This window comes from Dromaius novaehollandiae, chromosome 22 (genome assembly GCF_036370855.1).
Source record: "Dromaius novaehollandiae isolate bDroNov1 chromosome 22, bDroNov1.hap1, whole genome shotgun sequence".
Taxonomy (NCBI): Eukaryota; Metazoa; Chordata; class Aves; order Casuariiformes; family Dromaiidae; genus Dromaius; species Dromaius novaehollandiae.
In genome coordinates, this window is record NC_088119.1 from 4,805,777 (window position 1) to 4,820,709 (window position 14,933).

Below are 14,933 nucleotides of genomic sequence, written 5' to 3' on the forward strand. Positions count from 1 at the left end.
CCATAAAAGTTAGGTGCCTTATAGGTGCAGGTGGTCTGGAAAGTGCCTCTCTCCTCCACTCTGACTAGACCATCTTTCTGAGTCACGGTGACCTGGCCCATGGCATCTGGAAGAAAGCAGGAGTCAGTGACTGTGCAGGGGAAAGGCTTCAGGATGCAAACTCCCAGGGAAGAAGGCTCCCTCTCCCTTGCTCTGCAGCAAGGTAGGGAGTGGTTTGGGGCAGGAGCTTGGTGTTCTTGGCTCAGTGCAGATCTCACAGTGTGATAATCCCATCACCTCCTGCCAGGATGCTGCTGGAAGAGCGCTTTGCTGTGGCCCTGCTCCCAGCTCCCCACTCTCCCTCCTGCTGCCCAGGGGACAGACTGTCTTGCCTGGCCCTCGTGTGCTGGCACCAGAACACTTGCACAGTGGGGTGAGGGCTCTGGTGAGGGGCTGCAAAAACTTTCATCCCACTCTCCATCACCTGTCATCTCGCACGTCTCCCCAGCCCTGGGAAACGAAGAAAAAGGAAGCCCTGGCTGTGCTGACCTGCAGGAAGAAATGGGTGGCCAGGGCATGCTGCCTTACATGTACCAGCCAGGAGAAAGACTAGGATACCCTAATAACGTCAGTGGGATCAGTGCTTTCCAGTGCCTTCATCAGCTTTGAAAAGTCCTGTATATCTGGGCTGCAAGGCAGTAATTTGGGACTGCAGACAGCACAGGGCTTCTGCAGAAGAACAGAAGAGGCAGAGAAGAGAGGTGGAAGGCTGGGGAAAGAAAAGCTAGAAAAGGAGGTCTTGGATGATCAGGGGACAAGGCATTTCTTTGCTGTCTCATCTTTTCTTTTCCAGCAGTAACAGCCTCTTCAGAGCACAGGTGCAAAACACCTGTGTCATCTGGTATTGCCCAACACTTGCCCATTGTTCAAGAGCAGATCCCTGCAGAGACATGCTCAGGGTGGGAGGGTTTCCTAAGGAAAAAGAGGGACTATGCCAAGAGTAGAAGCCAGTGCTTACCCAGTGATTTCCCCAGGAGGGCAGCGAGGACAAGGTAGCTGAGGTACATGCTGAGACCAAGCCTTCCATCTGTGTGTGAGAGCCAGAAAACCACCTCCCTGCCCTGAAACAGCTGAGCTGACGGAAATGACACTGAGAGGGGAGCACAGGAGGACAGAGGGAAGAGAAAATGTTTGTTCTTATCATGCCTGACACATGCCGCCTGCAGGTCTCCCCCTTCTGGCAGTGACACATGTTGCTCCTCAGGCAAGAGCCCACTGAATGTCTTCACAATGAGGGGGGCCTGTGGGCTCTGGGTTCCCCATGGTAGGAAGCGGCTGTTCCTGGCCTGATGTCCCAGTGGAGTCCTCACCTCCCCAGCTACAAATGCATGCTCTTCTGCACACTGCTGCTTGGTGCTGTGGGGATTTCAGGGTTTTCCCCACTTGGGGTTCCTCACCTTGCCCTGAGATGCAGCTGTTTCTGCTGGGAGCAGTTGTCACCATTATTTCTCCCACTCTACCCTTGCCTTCCCCTGCTGCCTGGGAACAACACCTCTCCCAGAAATCCCCACGGGTAGTTGGGACCCTGCACTTATTGGGGGGAGGGGGAGAGGAGAGGTTTGGGAGGCGACTGAGAGCAAGCACGGAACTGCAGTGGGAGTGCCAGAATGGACCTGGTAAAGCAAATGTAGGCAAGCTAGAGAAGTTGACAGTGGGGACTTGTGTTTGCATGGACAGCGACTGCATGGCCTTGCTTAGTATGCAGTGGAGGGGTAGGGCTGAGATTTCTGTGGGAAGGTTGCCTAGAGAGATGATCGCCTCGTGTCTACAGCATGCCCACCATCCTTGGAGTGAGTGGACCATCGGTGCAATCACTGCTCTCTCCCAGGTTCCCTAGCAGCTGACCAAGAGCTGAACACTCACGGCCAGGGCCAGCAGTTGTGTAGGAGCCTAAGGGGCAGTGCAGGCTCTTCAAGGGACATGAAGGAGGCTGCTGCAGACATCCATCCCTCTGTCCCTCCTAGAAACAGCAACCAGACACACTATCCTCCAGGAAGTGAGATGGGTCCCCAGTGACTCCTGTCATCTAGCACCCAGCCAGACACAGGCTATCCTCCACCTCTGCTGCCATTCTCTGCTGCAACATCCTCAGCTGTGAGGGAGTCCCCATCCCCTCTGGGTGCTGTGACCTCTCCAGCATTTCTAGCTGCTACTGGCACAAGGTGTCCCCCCCTGCTAAAGCCAGTGGCAATGGCACCACAGAAGGAATTCAGAAGCTGAAGAAGGCCACTGATTTCACAGAGGCTGAGAATCCAGGGCTCCCCTTGCAAAAGCAGGGCAGGAAAGGGGCTAGCCTGGCCTCCCTGAAAACACAGCCCATGTCTGACTTGCCTGTCTTCCACTCTCACCCCTTCCTTTGTTGTCTGCTGCTCCATTGGCCATGATGCTCCCCCAAGACAGCCAAGGGGGCACCTGCTGGCCCCTCTCCTTCTGTGGGGTCCGCAGACGCACACCCAGAGAAAACTCTGCCATGGTCAAGGGACACACATTCTTGGCTGCTCCTGGTGCTGGCTGCACTGGGGACCTAAGCTCAGAGCAACCACCTTTCCCTCTTTAGACTCATTAAAGTTCTGCTGCATGCAAGCCTGGGTGTCCATGTGGTGTTCCCCTCTGCAGACAATATCTCAAGCTGCACAGGGAGAAGAGCATTGCTTGCACTGGGGAGGGGTGGGGGGTAGGTGAGGACGGAGGGCAGCTGAGGTAGGGGAACAAGATGACTTTTTCCCAGAATCATGGGAGAGAGGGACACACTGCAATGGCTCCCTTTCAGGCATGGTCCCGTGGAGCTGAGGAAGACATCCCCAGCTACCACAGAGATGCAACACATGGACAAGCCTGTGGCCACTGCACAAGGCCCACGAGCAGGGTGAGAAGGGCTGAGGGCAAGAGAACAAAGCCCGCGTCCTGCCCTGCCTGGCATCTTATGGCCATCACACAGCACAGGGTAACCTGACACAAGCACACAGCAATCAGTGATGCTTGATCTCTCCCTTCCCTGCCTTTGGTTACACCCCAAAACAGCCCTTAGGCAATCTTCATGTCTCATGCAATCCCCAAATGCTCTTGCCCTGCATCCCATAATGTGTCCCAAACACCTCAGCAGTAACACCCCCACAAACACTTAATCCAAAAGCTGCTCTGCCAAGCTGCTCCCAATGATATATCTCAGTGGGTTTCACACCTTGACTGTGGAGCCCCTGGCTCTCCTGGGACATCCCTGGGAGGAGCCCAGACAGGGTATCTTTTCCTCTGAGTATGTAATTTGGCTTCCCCCACCTCCCATTGTGCTCCTTAATGCCTGTAGAGGTAAGTCCTTGATGGGCTGAGGGCTCTCTTGAGATGGGCCTGCAAGTAGCTGGGGCAGGGTATTGTGCCATTGTTTCCCTGTGCTCTTTTGTATGTGTGCAGATGAGCTTTTTATCACATAACCTAACACATTACAGCTGAGACCCAAACCCCTGCATTACCCCTTACCTCACTGCAGCAACTGGGGGCAGGCAGAGGGATAAGTACAATCCAGAGCAAAAACAAGGGAAAGAGAGAATAGGAAGGGAGGAGCACAGGTCTTCTACTGAGGCCGAAGTGGGGAAGAAGGAGAGCTGTGTGTGTAGGGGATTGTTTGAACCTGTGTGTCCTTTTCTTTGCTAGAGCCTGAAACAGTGACCAGAAGTTTGTGCTGAGCGGCAATAAACTGAAATATTTACACTTGCCGTGCTGAGATTGCCACAGCCCTCCGCAGGGGTGAGAGGTACTTCCTGCCCTCCGCTCCCACTGGGGCCACCGGCCCAGAGCTGCTCCCAGTCCAGTTGGCGGCCCCAGCCCCGGCCATGCTGCACTCGAGGGCTCGGTGCTGCGCGGCCCAACGCCGCACCCGGCAGGGCGAGAGACCACAGGCAGTGCCCGGTAAGCAGTTGGGCTGAGCGCTGCCTGCCCTTGGGCAGTGGTTCTGGGCCAAGCGTGGGGCAGCACCGGGTGCTGGCAGGGGCTGCCGGTGCTAGCGGGGACAGAGCAGCAGACCCAGCCCGGCCCTGCAGGGGCGACTGGGGAGGAGGTGGTGCAGCCCAGCGTGGGCAGTGGGAGGCGAACTCGGCCCCGGAGCCCACGGCACTTCCGCTGCCTTGGGACCTCCGAGCGGGCATCTGCGCACCCCAGCAGGGAGACGGCCTCGGGGCCTGGCTGTCTGTGGGTCCAAGGCAACTCCTGGAGTTTTTCTCTTGCTCCTCTCAAACCCTTAGAGCTTGTAGATTGAACCAGCTTTCCTTTCAAGATCAGTCCCAAGTCTCTTCCAGGACCTGAACAGCCTGTGGCCTGGGTGATGGGGTCAGCTGTGTGAGCAGAGGCTTATCACAGTGGGCTTTACAGAGCTGGGAGAAGTAAGGTATGCTTTCACAGAGTACAAAGAAGGGAAGAGACTTTTTTTTTCTTTTTTTTTAATCAAGGAGTGACGATGAGTCAATATGGTGAAGAGCAGCGTGTTAGAGCTGGTGTGTGTGGATTTCAGCTCTGGCAGCCAAGCCAAGCCATACCTGGCCCATATGTCCTGTGGTTCTTATTCTCCGTACTTTTTGCAGTTCCTTTTGATCTATGTCTTCAGTCTCTCTCTCCTTCTCAGCCACCACCTCCTAAAGCATTTTATCAGATCATCAGATAAATGCCCATAATGGTAGGGATGAGCTACCTGCTTATACAGATTGGTAACTGCTGCTTAACTTTGCTTTTTCTCCCTCTTCCTTTGTTTTATTGCCATGCATGCCAATACAAGGAGGAAAAAGTGGGACAGGTTCTCTTTAGGTGGGCTCTCATGGCTGCAGTTAAAGGAAAGGAGAAAGTAAGACCTTGAAATGAATCTAATCACACACACACAGAGTTTATTTCCTTTGTCCTTGTAGTTAGAAAAGAAGCCCCCAAATCTCTGTCAAAACACCTCATCTAATGGCAGCCAGGCAGGGCTGGCTGAGTGCCTGATTTCCCTTCTCAACAGCAGCCTTTCAGGAACTTGCAAACTGTGGCCCAGAGGGGCTGCAGGCCTGTCCATGAGCCTGTCCCCAACCACTTCACTGAAACCTGCTGTGCACACATGTTTTCTTGATGCTGCCAGGCTGAAAATGCCTGTCTCTTTCTAACCTTTGACCCTGACAAACCTACAAGGATTGCCAAAAGGACACTGCTTTCCAGTCCCAACAAGAGACACCAGTGGCAAGTACAGCCAGAGCCTGGATCCTCTCTCACTCGTGGGTTTATCCTCCAGAACCAGCTGGGTGGAAAGATACCTGCTGCAAGAGGTGTTTTCAGCCAAGTGCCCTCCTGCACTGAGCAGGAGGAAATTGCATGCAGATTGTCACAGGGGAAACCTTGCTCTCTGCCCTTTGCTCCTCCTCACCTCAGCGGTATCACCCTCCTTGGGCTGAGGGATCCAGTTCTTGGCTGAAGCCATGTGAGGGCATCCCTTAGGTTTCCAGCAATGCCCAGTCTCAGGAGGTCCCTCCTCTCCGGGCTCCAGGCAAACGTCCTGTGCAGAAACAAGCAAACAAAGAGCAAACAAACAATCAGACAACCCCCCAGTATTTTCTATGAGAATTCAAGACTCACAGGAGTCCCTGACTGGGTTTTTCCAGCCCTTGGTGCCACACAGAGAGCAGAACAGCCCACCAGCTCCATGCAAAAAGGGTGTGGGCAGTGTGGTCCTGTCCTGGAGTGTGGGGAGAACATTTGCACAGCAGAGGCTTTTTCTCTGCTTCACAGTGAAAGCCACTGGCTCCAGCACCTTTCAGAAAGAGGATCTTTGACTGGAGATCCCTGGATGTGGAGGAAAGCTGGCACTAGCAAGGGAGAGCCCACTGGAGCTCAGCCTTGCACAGAGACACCCCCTTCCTTCCCCAGGTTCCTGCACAGCCAAGGAATGTGCGTGCACCAGGCTCTCTTGCATGTAACAGAGGTACAAGGTCGTATGGATGGCCTTGACTTCCTCCAGCTAGAAGAGGCATATCTACCCCTGGTGTTCAGCAATGTGGTGAATCAGCCCCTCTTCTTGAGGCCAGCAGCTGCCTGATAGGAGACCAGCTGAGGTCTGGCCTCTGCTGTGCTGGTCACCAGAGTAAGGCGGTCTGGTAAATCTAGGTGATCTGCAAGGTGCCAGTCTCCTCCACTGGCACTAGTCCCTCTTAGGACGTGAGGAGGGTCTGGGCCATGGCACCTGGAGGAATGCAAGGGTCAGTGACTGCACAGAGAAAGGCTTCAGGACACCAGCCAAGACAGGATGCAAAACCCTCAGGGAAGAAGGCTCCAGGCTGGGGACAGCAGGGTGTCGAGTGGGTTGGGGCAGGAGCTCGGAGTTCCTGGCTCAGTGTAGATTCCACAGCCCTATAACACCCATCCCATCCTGCCAGGATGCCCCCGGAGGAGAGCTCTGCTGTGCCCCTGCTCCTTCTTCTGCTGCCCAGGGAACACAGTCAATCCTGGCCCTCACGTGCTTGGACCAGGACACCTCCAGCAGGGTGAGGGAACTAGGAAAGCCACTAAGAAAAGATCCATCTTGATCCCCATTCCCTGTCATCTCAGATGACTCCTGGGTGCCCAGGTACACACAGAAAAGGAAGCCCTGGCAGTGTTGACTTGTTGAAGGAGACTGCTGGCCACAGCATGCTGCCTTGCAGATGCCAGTTGGCAGGGAGACTGGGACTCCCTAATGATGTTAACTGGAGGAGAGCTTGCAAGTCTATTCATCAGCTTTGATAAGATCAGTCTTTCATGTTGCAAAGACAGAAATGTGGGTTTGTAGAACAGCTGTGAAATAGCTGTAAAACACTGGTCCCAGGAAGGGTCAGAGGAGAGAGGCAGAGAAAGATGGGCAGCAGGGGAAAGAAAGGCAGGAGAGAATTGTCTGAAGAGAATGGGGAGGATGAGTCCCTGCCCTGTCTCCCCTTTTCTTTGCCAGCAGTAGCAGCACCTTGAGAAAGCTGGTGCAAAAACACCTCTGTGAGCTGAGATTTCCCAGCATTTTCCCATTATTCAAGAGCAGTGGCCTGCAGTGACCTGGTAAGGGTGGTGAGAGTTTCCTGGTGAAAAGAAGAATTGTGCCTCGAGGCAAAACCCGTACTTACCTAGCCATTGCCTCAGGGAGGCAGTGAGGACAACATACCTGAGGTGCATACTTAGAGGGACACTCCTGCTAGTTAGTGACAGTCAGAAAACCACTTCCCAGCCCAGAGAGAGCAGAGCTGTCAGAAATGAGTCCATGGGGCAGGCAGCAAAGGTAGAAGTGGGGAAGAGAAAGTGCTCTTGTTGTTATTATGCCTGAAATGCTTCCTCTGTTTTTCTCTCCTCTGGCTTTGACACACGTCAGGCCACTGAATGTCCTGACAGTGGAGGGGACCTGGGAGCTCTGTGCTCCTCATGGCAGGAAGGGTCTGTTCTTGGTTTGATCTCCCAATGGAGTCCTCTCCTCACCACTTAGAAGTGCTTGCTTTCCTGCACACCCTCTGCTTGGCTGCTTGTAACTTCAGGGGGTTCTTCCCACTGGGGTTTCACATCTTGAGCTTCCTCTGCTCTCTGTGGAAGGTGCTATTTCCTCTTGAAACAGAAGTATCCTCCAGCTCTGTGGCTTCTCCCTTTTTCTTCCTCCGGTGCCTGGGAACACTACCTCCCACCAGAATGCCCAGAAGCAGGTGGGCAACCCTGCTCTGCACCACCCCAGGGAGTCTGGCTGTGTCCTGTTCTGGCAGGATAACCTGCAACCCCAGAGAGGCAGTTGGCTCCAATGGGGGCTGTGGACTCCCACAAACCCAGAGGTGACAAGCACATCCTACTGTATGGCTGAAGGGGGAAAAGCTGGGAATCAGTAAGTTGCTGCCTCCCCAGGGTGTACCTGAGGCACTCCTCGGGGTGCTAGTCTGTGAAGTCTGTGGATAGCGCAGCCCTGAACCCTGGAACAGGAATGGGATGGGAAGGGGTGGGATGATGAAGATGGGAACGCCCCCCCCCCCTCCATCTCCACCTCCTTCTTGGATCAACTCTAGACCGACCCCATGCACCAGCCACAGCAGAGATAACGAGCTCTGTTCTGTTCACTTTAAGGCTGATTTAGGCTTTGCCTCAAAAAACTCCACAGTGATAATGATAACAACAACAACAGCACTGTTACCACTACTACTACTACTTCTATAAATAATAATAATAACAACAATTAAAATAACAGTAATAATTTTTAACCTTCTAAGACCTGGAGCAGTAAGGCCTGCAGGCTCTACCCTAACCCCTCCAATTCATGACCATGCTGCACCTCACATTCTGCAGAAGGGAATTCCTAGAGATGTGGGGGCTCTCAAGACTGACACAGCCTTTTCCGATGCGAAAGACTCTCCTTCCTTGACTCCTGTGTCTCCTCTCTCCATCCCCAAGGTCTTGCCTGCGTTGGATGCACCTGGCTCCTGTACCGTGTCTGCCTCCAAACCCCTCTCGGGACACTCCAAGGCTGCAGCTCTCAGACATCTGAAGGAACACCACTCCTGAGCCCTGCAGTCCCCCAAATGCTATGGTTGTGGTTTCTGCCTATGCTGACTTTAAGATTGCATCTTTTAGAGACACCTTTACTTTTTCAGACTTCAGTAAAACAATCTATAGTGTAAATGTGAATTAGATCAAGAGTGTTTTTCCAGTTGTAATACCAGTATCCAGATGATGGATTATATCAGTAAGGTTTTACTAATTTAACAGATATTATAGAGATAACATAAATATTATAAAACAGTTGCAGCTACCTGTCAAATCTTCATGCAAGTTTACTTAGTAGGCAGTGAGGAGTTATTAATTACCAGAAAAGTCAGATCAGAATTGGAACATCACAAAATGCTGAATGCAGTTATGCATATCCATAGTAGTAATAGCTATCTTCTGTATTTTCTGTTTTCTGTAGCTATTATAGCCTTCATAGTAAAAATGAACAAACACTTAACTGGACATCATACAAATCGTCAAACTGGAAAAAACATAAAAAATATGATTTTCTTTAACCAATTTAACATCAATTTCAGAAAATTTTTCATTCCAGCCTGCCATCTATGAAATACAGTCCTGCCAATCCCTCCAGGCAGGGTGAAATCTCTCTTCCTGTCTGCATGAAGGTACCTCATAAGCCAGGCAATCCCCTTTCCTGTCATACCATCCCAGCCTCAGAGCAATCATAGACCACTTCAGAAACCATTCTTGTAGCAGCCATTTCCCCCTAAAGCAAACAAATACACACCTTCTCAGTCACTACTAGACTTGGTTTCTTCATAGCCAGTTACATCTCCATTTGCCCTGGTCTTCACCTTTAGCTGCAGAAAATCCTGCTTTCCCTCTTTGCATAGAATCATAGAATTATTGAGTGATTTAGGCTGGAGGAGACCTCTGGAGGTCATCTAGTCCAAGCAGATGCCATGAGATCCAGCTGCTCAGGGTCCTGCCCAGTTAAGTCCTGAATACCTCCAAGCATTGCTGTTTTACAGCCTCTCTGGAAAACTTGATCCACCCTCAGGGTAAATAACAACAACAACGATAAAAAAAATAACAAGTCCTGATTTGTAATCCCAATTTCCCATGTTCCAACCTGTGTCCATTGTCTTTCACTCTATGGCTGAGCACCTTTGAGAAGACTCTGCTTCCGTCTGGTTTTTTAGTCTCCAATCAGGGACCTGTGGACAGCAAGTCTTCCTTTAGCTCTCTCTTTTTAAGGCTGAAGAAGCCCAGTTCACCAAGCCTCTGCTTGTGTGCCATGTGCTCCAGCCCCATGACCTGCTGGCTGGCCTCTGCCAATCTCATTCTGCATGTCAGTGCCTCAAGAAGCTGAAAGGAGCCTTTTGCCAGGGGAAATGTTGTCTCTTGAGGCAAGCCTTTGGAGGGGAAAATGCCCTGGTAAGCAGGGCCTCCCTCCTGTCTGACACCTGGGCACAGGGAACCAGCAGTTTAGTTTGCTGTTTTGGGATGAGTCATTGGGCCAAGATGAGCCACTCCTGGCAGGCGGGAGTGTTAGAAATACTGCAGACGGCCCCATGGAAGAATCATCCTCTGAGCTCTCGCCAGCCACACTGTGCATCCAGCTCTCCAACTCCAAATGTGGCCAGGAAAACACAACAGATGTGAGATTAGTCCCATGGGCAATCAGAATCAATGTAACGTGCTTAGAAAAAAGCATGCAGGTCATTTCAAATGTCATTTTGGAATGAGGTAGTAGTGCCCCCACATGCAAACCTGTCTATTATTTGGTCTCCCACATGCCCCACTTTTCTCACAAAATCCTGACTCTTCCATCACACATCTTTGGGTGCTTCAAGAGCAAGAGGACAGAACAGAAACCATCCTCCAGCTGCCATCCAAACTACTGCTTTCTTTCCCATCCAGGTGGGAGCATGGCTGCTCATCCACCTTCCTATCCCCCACAGGCACAGGCCATCTCTTTTCTCCAGGTGCCTCCTTCTCCTTCCCCCCTTCTCATTCTCTCTGTCCTGTTTCTCCTTCTCATGCATTCCCCACACCCTCCTTGGCACAAAGACTGAGCTCTGTGTGTCACCTCAGGAGGCCTCACTGCAAACACCTGCACATTTGCTCCCCCAGGCAGGAAAACCCAGCCAGTGTCTCCTTTCAGGCACCCTGGCTGTTTCTGTCACCTCCCACCACAGCTGCTCTCCAGGGCCAGCTCTTTGCTCCACCAAACAGACTTAGCACCACAAGAGCACTGCACACAGAGCAACAAACTACTTCCTAGAAATGGAGGGATCGGATGATTGCTCAACCACACCGACTCAGGGACATGGGGACTCCCCCCAGCCAAGCACTGGTGTTTCCCCAAAGCTGGAGGAGACACATGAAAAGCAGTGGGGCATCTTGAGGGGATGGAGCAGAGAATCTTCTTCATTTTCTAAGGTGACTTGCTCAAATGCTGAGAGCTTGCCTTATCCCCAGATGCAGGGCTAGGAAGGGATTTTCCCTCCTTGGGATACTTAGGCTGGATGGTATAAAACCATAAGGACAGTCATGTCTCCCACCAAGGGTCCTCTGCCCCAACAGTGGTCATCAGTGGTGGCTGAGGAAAGAACAAGAGCTGGACTAGCAAGTAGGATGCTTCTCCTGCATACTCGCCCCTGTGACCCAGTTGGGATCTGCAGCTCAGGGCTGTTCCTGAGTCTGCCCTGGCTTATGTGGTAACAGTTGTCCAATAGCTCTCCTCCAAGATCAGTCTCCCCTGGAGACCATGTCAGGTTTGCTATACCACTTCGATCATTTCCCACGACCCTGGATCTAGACACATTTGTGAAAGCTTCACTGACATGTGCTTAATGACACTTGTTCCTGCTGCACAGGCAGGGAAGGCAACAACCCAGCCTCATCACAGCCCCCAGGTGCCATTGCTGGGCAGGCTGAGCTCAAAGCTACATGCAAACAGAGGCAAGGAGAGAAACGCCCCACAGAGCACTCTGCATGCCTTTCTGTGCAGTGCTGCGCACTGAGGACACCAGCGTGGGCTCAGTGCACAGAGGTAGACAGCGCTGTCTTGGAGCTCAGCTTTCTGCACGTGGAGAAGCACGAGGGAGGTCTCCACAGACAGCGAAGAGGAGAACCTTCCCGACTCTGCCTGAGGTTTCCATTTTCCCACTTGCAGCAACAGCTTAGGGGGCTGCGCTGGGAACTGCTGGTACCAGAAGATGTAGGGATTGGAAAAGCTGGAGGAGAAATTACAGTGCAGTGTTATGCTGTGTCCTGCCTGGATGGTCGCTTCTGCTGGGAACTGCAGCACAAAGTCCTTTTGTGCATGACCTGTAAAGACAGAAAGGCATTTCAGCACTGCTTGTCTATGTATGCATCTATCTATCCATCACTTCTTCAGCTCTCTCAATATCCCCCACCTCCATTTTTCTCTTTTCACAGCCTATGGAAAACTAAGGTGTTTGTCTGTACACCCTTCTTTCTCCAAGTTCTTGTGACTCCTCAGAGGCCAGTCTGTGAGCTCATCCTGATTTTCATCAGCATCTCACTGGGCTGTGAGGCCATCTGCTGTTTCTGTACCTATCACTGGCTTTTTGCCCCTCCTGGAGATCAGAAGCAGCTCTATTAGCTATTGGTCTCTCCTTCTGCCTTGCCTAGCTCTGGTCATACTTCTCACTACAACATTCTCTCCCTAAGCCACACCACAGTGTCTGTCCATGCCCTGGCTTTATAAAGCTTTCCACCTCTCCTAGCACGGACTTAGCCTTCTCTGAACAGTCCTCAAGGATTTTTGACATTCCAGCATAGATTGACAACATGTTTTTCAAATCCACCGAGGAGAGAATTTCCCATGTCTAGCACTGGTCCCTCCCCTGGCAGATCGCGCTCGCTCTCTCTCTCTCGCTAAATACATATGGATAAACAGTGCACACAAAGGCACTTGTTATCTCAGAAAGAGACATGCAGAGCCTCATTCCTCCTTTTATGCCCATTACTCCTGACATCCCTCAGAGTACTTGCAGTCCTCCACCGGCAGCCCCTGCTCTCCCTGCATAAAGACTGCCAGTTACCCATGAAGTCAGAATTTGCATCTCCCCCTCCAGCACTGACAAGGCACTCTCTTGCTCTGATGCTCCCCAGCCTGAAAGTGTGTCTCACCAAAGGCTGCCAGTCCCAGCAGGGCTGCCGGAAAAATCAGGACCATGTCACGATCTCCACTCCACGAGGTGTCCAGGTATCTCTGAGAAAGAGGGTGCTGAAGATAGCAGGTCCTGTCTTCCCCTGCCTCTGCAGGCTCAAAGCACCCTCCAGACCTCAGCCCAGAGGGTGGAGCAACACTCTCTCACTGCTGCTCCAGACAGATCTCCTTGGGACCTTACACCTCTGCCCCAGGGAGGCTCTCTGGAGAAAGGAGCTGAAGCTGTTAAAATGCTCAGCCTAAGCAAAGCAATCAAGCTGCAGCCTTTCCTGTGCTCCATGTTCCCAAGGGCCAACGGGAGGCTTTTTCAGCACTCGGAGGTCCCTATGTGCAGTCAGGCCACAGCTGAGCTCTTTCACAAGCCTCTAGGCCCAAAGGTGCTTGGATATCCTCTCAGTCAGACATACCCAGCTGCAGCACTGCTGCCTCTGAACTCTGCGCCACATTGCCAAAGGGGCCCTGGGCACCAAAAAATTCCTGTAGGAGCCTAACATCGTGCAGCCTGCTATAAGGCACCAGGAGGCTGCTGGGCGTCTTCCTGCTTTTTGCCCCTCCTGGAGATCACAAGCAGCCCAGCCATCCCCTAGCAAGGAAGAAGTGTCTGTGGTGAACTCTTCTTGCCATCCAGAGCCCAACCCAAGACAGAGGCTTGTGCCCACTCCAGCAGGGCATGAAGAAAGGCCACTTTGCTCCCAGTCATGTCCCCCTTGTCCCTACGTACTGTCTGAACAGAGGTAGGACCAGACACAGACAAAGGCATTGAGACCCAGGCTGCCTCTCCACACAAGGATTTCCCCTCTGTTCTCCCTCAGCCAGTCAAGAGGCTCCTCAAGGGAAAGGGCTCTGGGAAAAGCACCTGCTGCAGAAACCCTCCACCAGAGGCAGACACACTGTCCCCTCTGGCAGGGTGGCAGAAATGGCAGCACAGCCCTTTGCTTTGCTGAAAAGCCCTCTCCATCCCTTCAAGTATCCACGTGCACAGCCTCCAGCTGCTTGTGCTCACCTGGACCCTGAGAGTCACATACCGGAGAGACAAGGGTGGGCTGAGGGCTGGCTACTGGAGGGACCAGGAGCTCCCAGCCAGCTCCTGGAGAGACCATGAGCTTTGAGACTCAGCTACAGGTAAGGCCACAGGTAAGGTGCTGGACCAACTGCTGGAGAGACCTGTTTGCCTCTGTTGTGTGTCTGTGTTTTGTGCATTAGGCAACTGGGAGAACAGGTCATGCCACACCATCTATCGATGGGCCTAAGTGTCTAACGTTGGTTACTGGAGGAATCCACCCTGTCCACAGGGAGTGTGCATAGATCTGTGTACCATCAACTCTTGTGGGGCTGTGGGCACTGGGGGTTCGTGTGTCAAGGTGCCAGCAAATGGGGAGACCGGGAGATCCTGATCAGCTCAATCGCCCCACCTCCAGGCACTGAAGGCATCACCAGCATTCCAGTCACTGTTTCCTCACCCGCTGCTGCCGTCGCCTTGGTATGTCTCCGTCACAGCCAGTGTGGGAGCTACTTGCCCACTCGGAGGCTTGGGAGCCATTTCAGGGTCCCTCCTGCCACGGAGGCCCCGGCCCAGTGGGACCCGCGCAGGGACAGGCCCGCTGCGGCGCAGCGAGGTGAGGCGAGGCGGCCCCGGTGGGTAGAGCAGCAGCACCCCCCAGCGGGCCCGGCCCCCGCCAAGCCCCACACCCCCAGTCCCGCCCCAACCACGGCAGTTCGTGCCCGGCCGCAGCCCCGACCTGTGCCGCCGGGTCTCCCACGGCGCAGTAATACACCGCCGCGTCCCGCCAGCGGGGCCGGACGAGATGCAGGACGCTGGAGCGGCGGTCTTCGGACACCATGAGGGTCCCTGGCGGGTCCCGCACCTCTTTCGACCCTTTGAAAGCGCTCGTGATGAACGTTGGACCTCGTCCTGGGAGCTGCTGGTACCAGGAGATGTACTCGCTGGTCTTTATTTTGGGGTGTGAGCAGGTGATGTTAATGCCAGTGCCCTCGGTGGTCTCTGCCGACGGCTCCTGTTGCACCTGGGCCCTGCCCACAGCCACTGCCGAGAAAGAAGACAATCCCGGAGAAAGGGTCAGGCAGAAGGAAAGTGGCAGCGAGACAGAGGCGTTCGGGACAGATGGGGACATGCGGTGAGTGGCTGACGTGGAGAATGATCTCTGCATCAGCGTGTGGAGAGACTGGAGGAGACTTAGAGGTTTGGTGTGGATGCATGAAGGGATGGGTTGAAAGT

The 14,933-nt window shown here is 53.2% G+C and overlaps 1 long non-coding RNA gene across 1 annotated transcript in view; it reads right to left on the reverse strand.

Annotated features, from left to right (window-relative positions):
- The window catches only part of LOC135330564 (uncharacterized), a 29,864-nt gene extending 15,380 nt beyond the window's left edge, over positions 1 to 14,484 (reverse strand). The window contains exon 1 of the long non-coding RNA XR_010392539.1: positions 14,437 to 14,484. This is a non-coding gene — a long non-coding RNA (uncharacterized LOC135330564). The remainder of the gene's footprint in view (positions 1 to 14,436) is intronic.
- Positions 14,485 to 14,933: the final 449 nt, after the last annotated feature.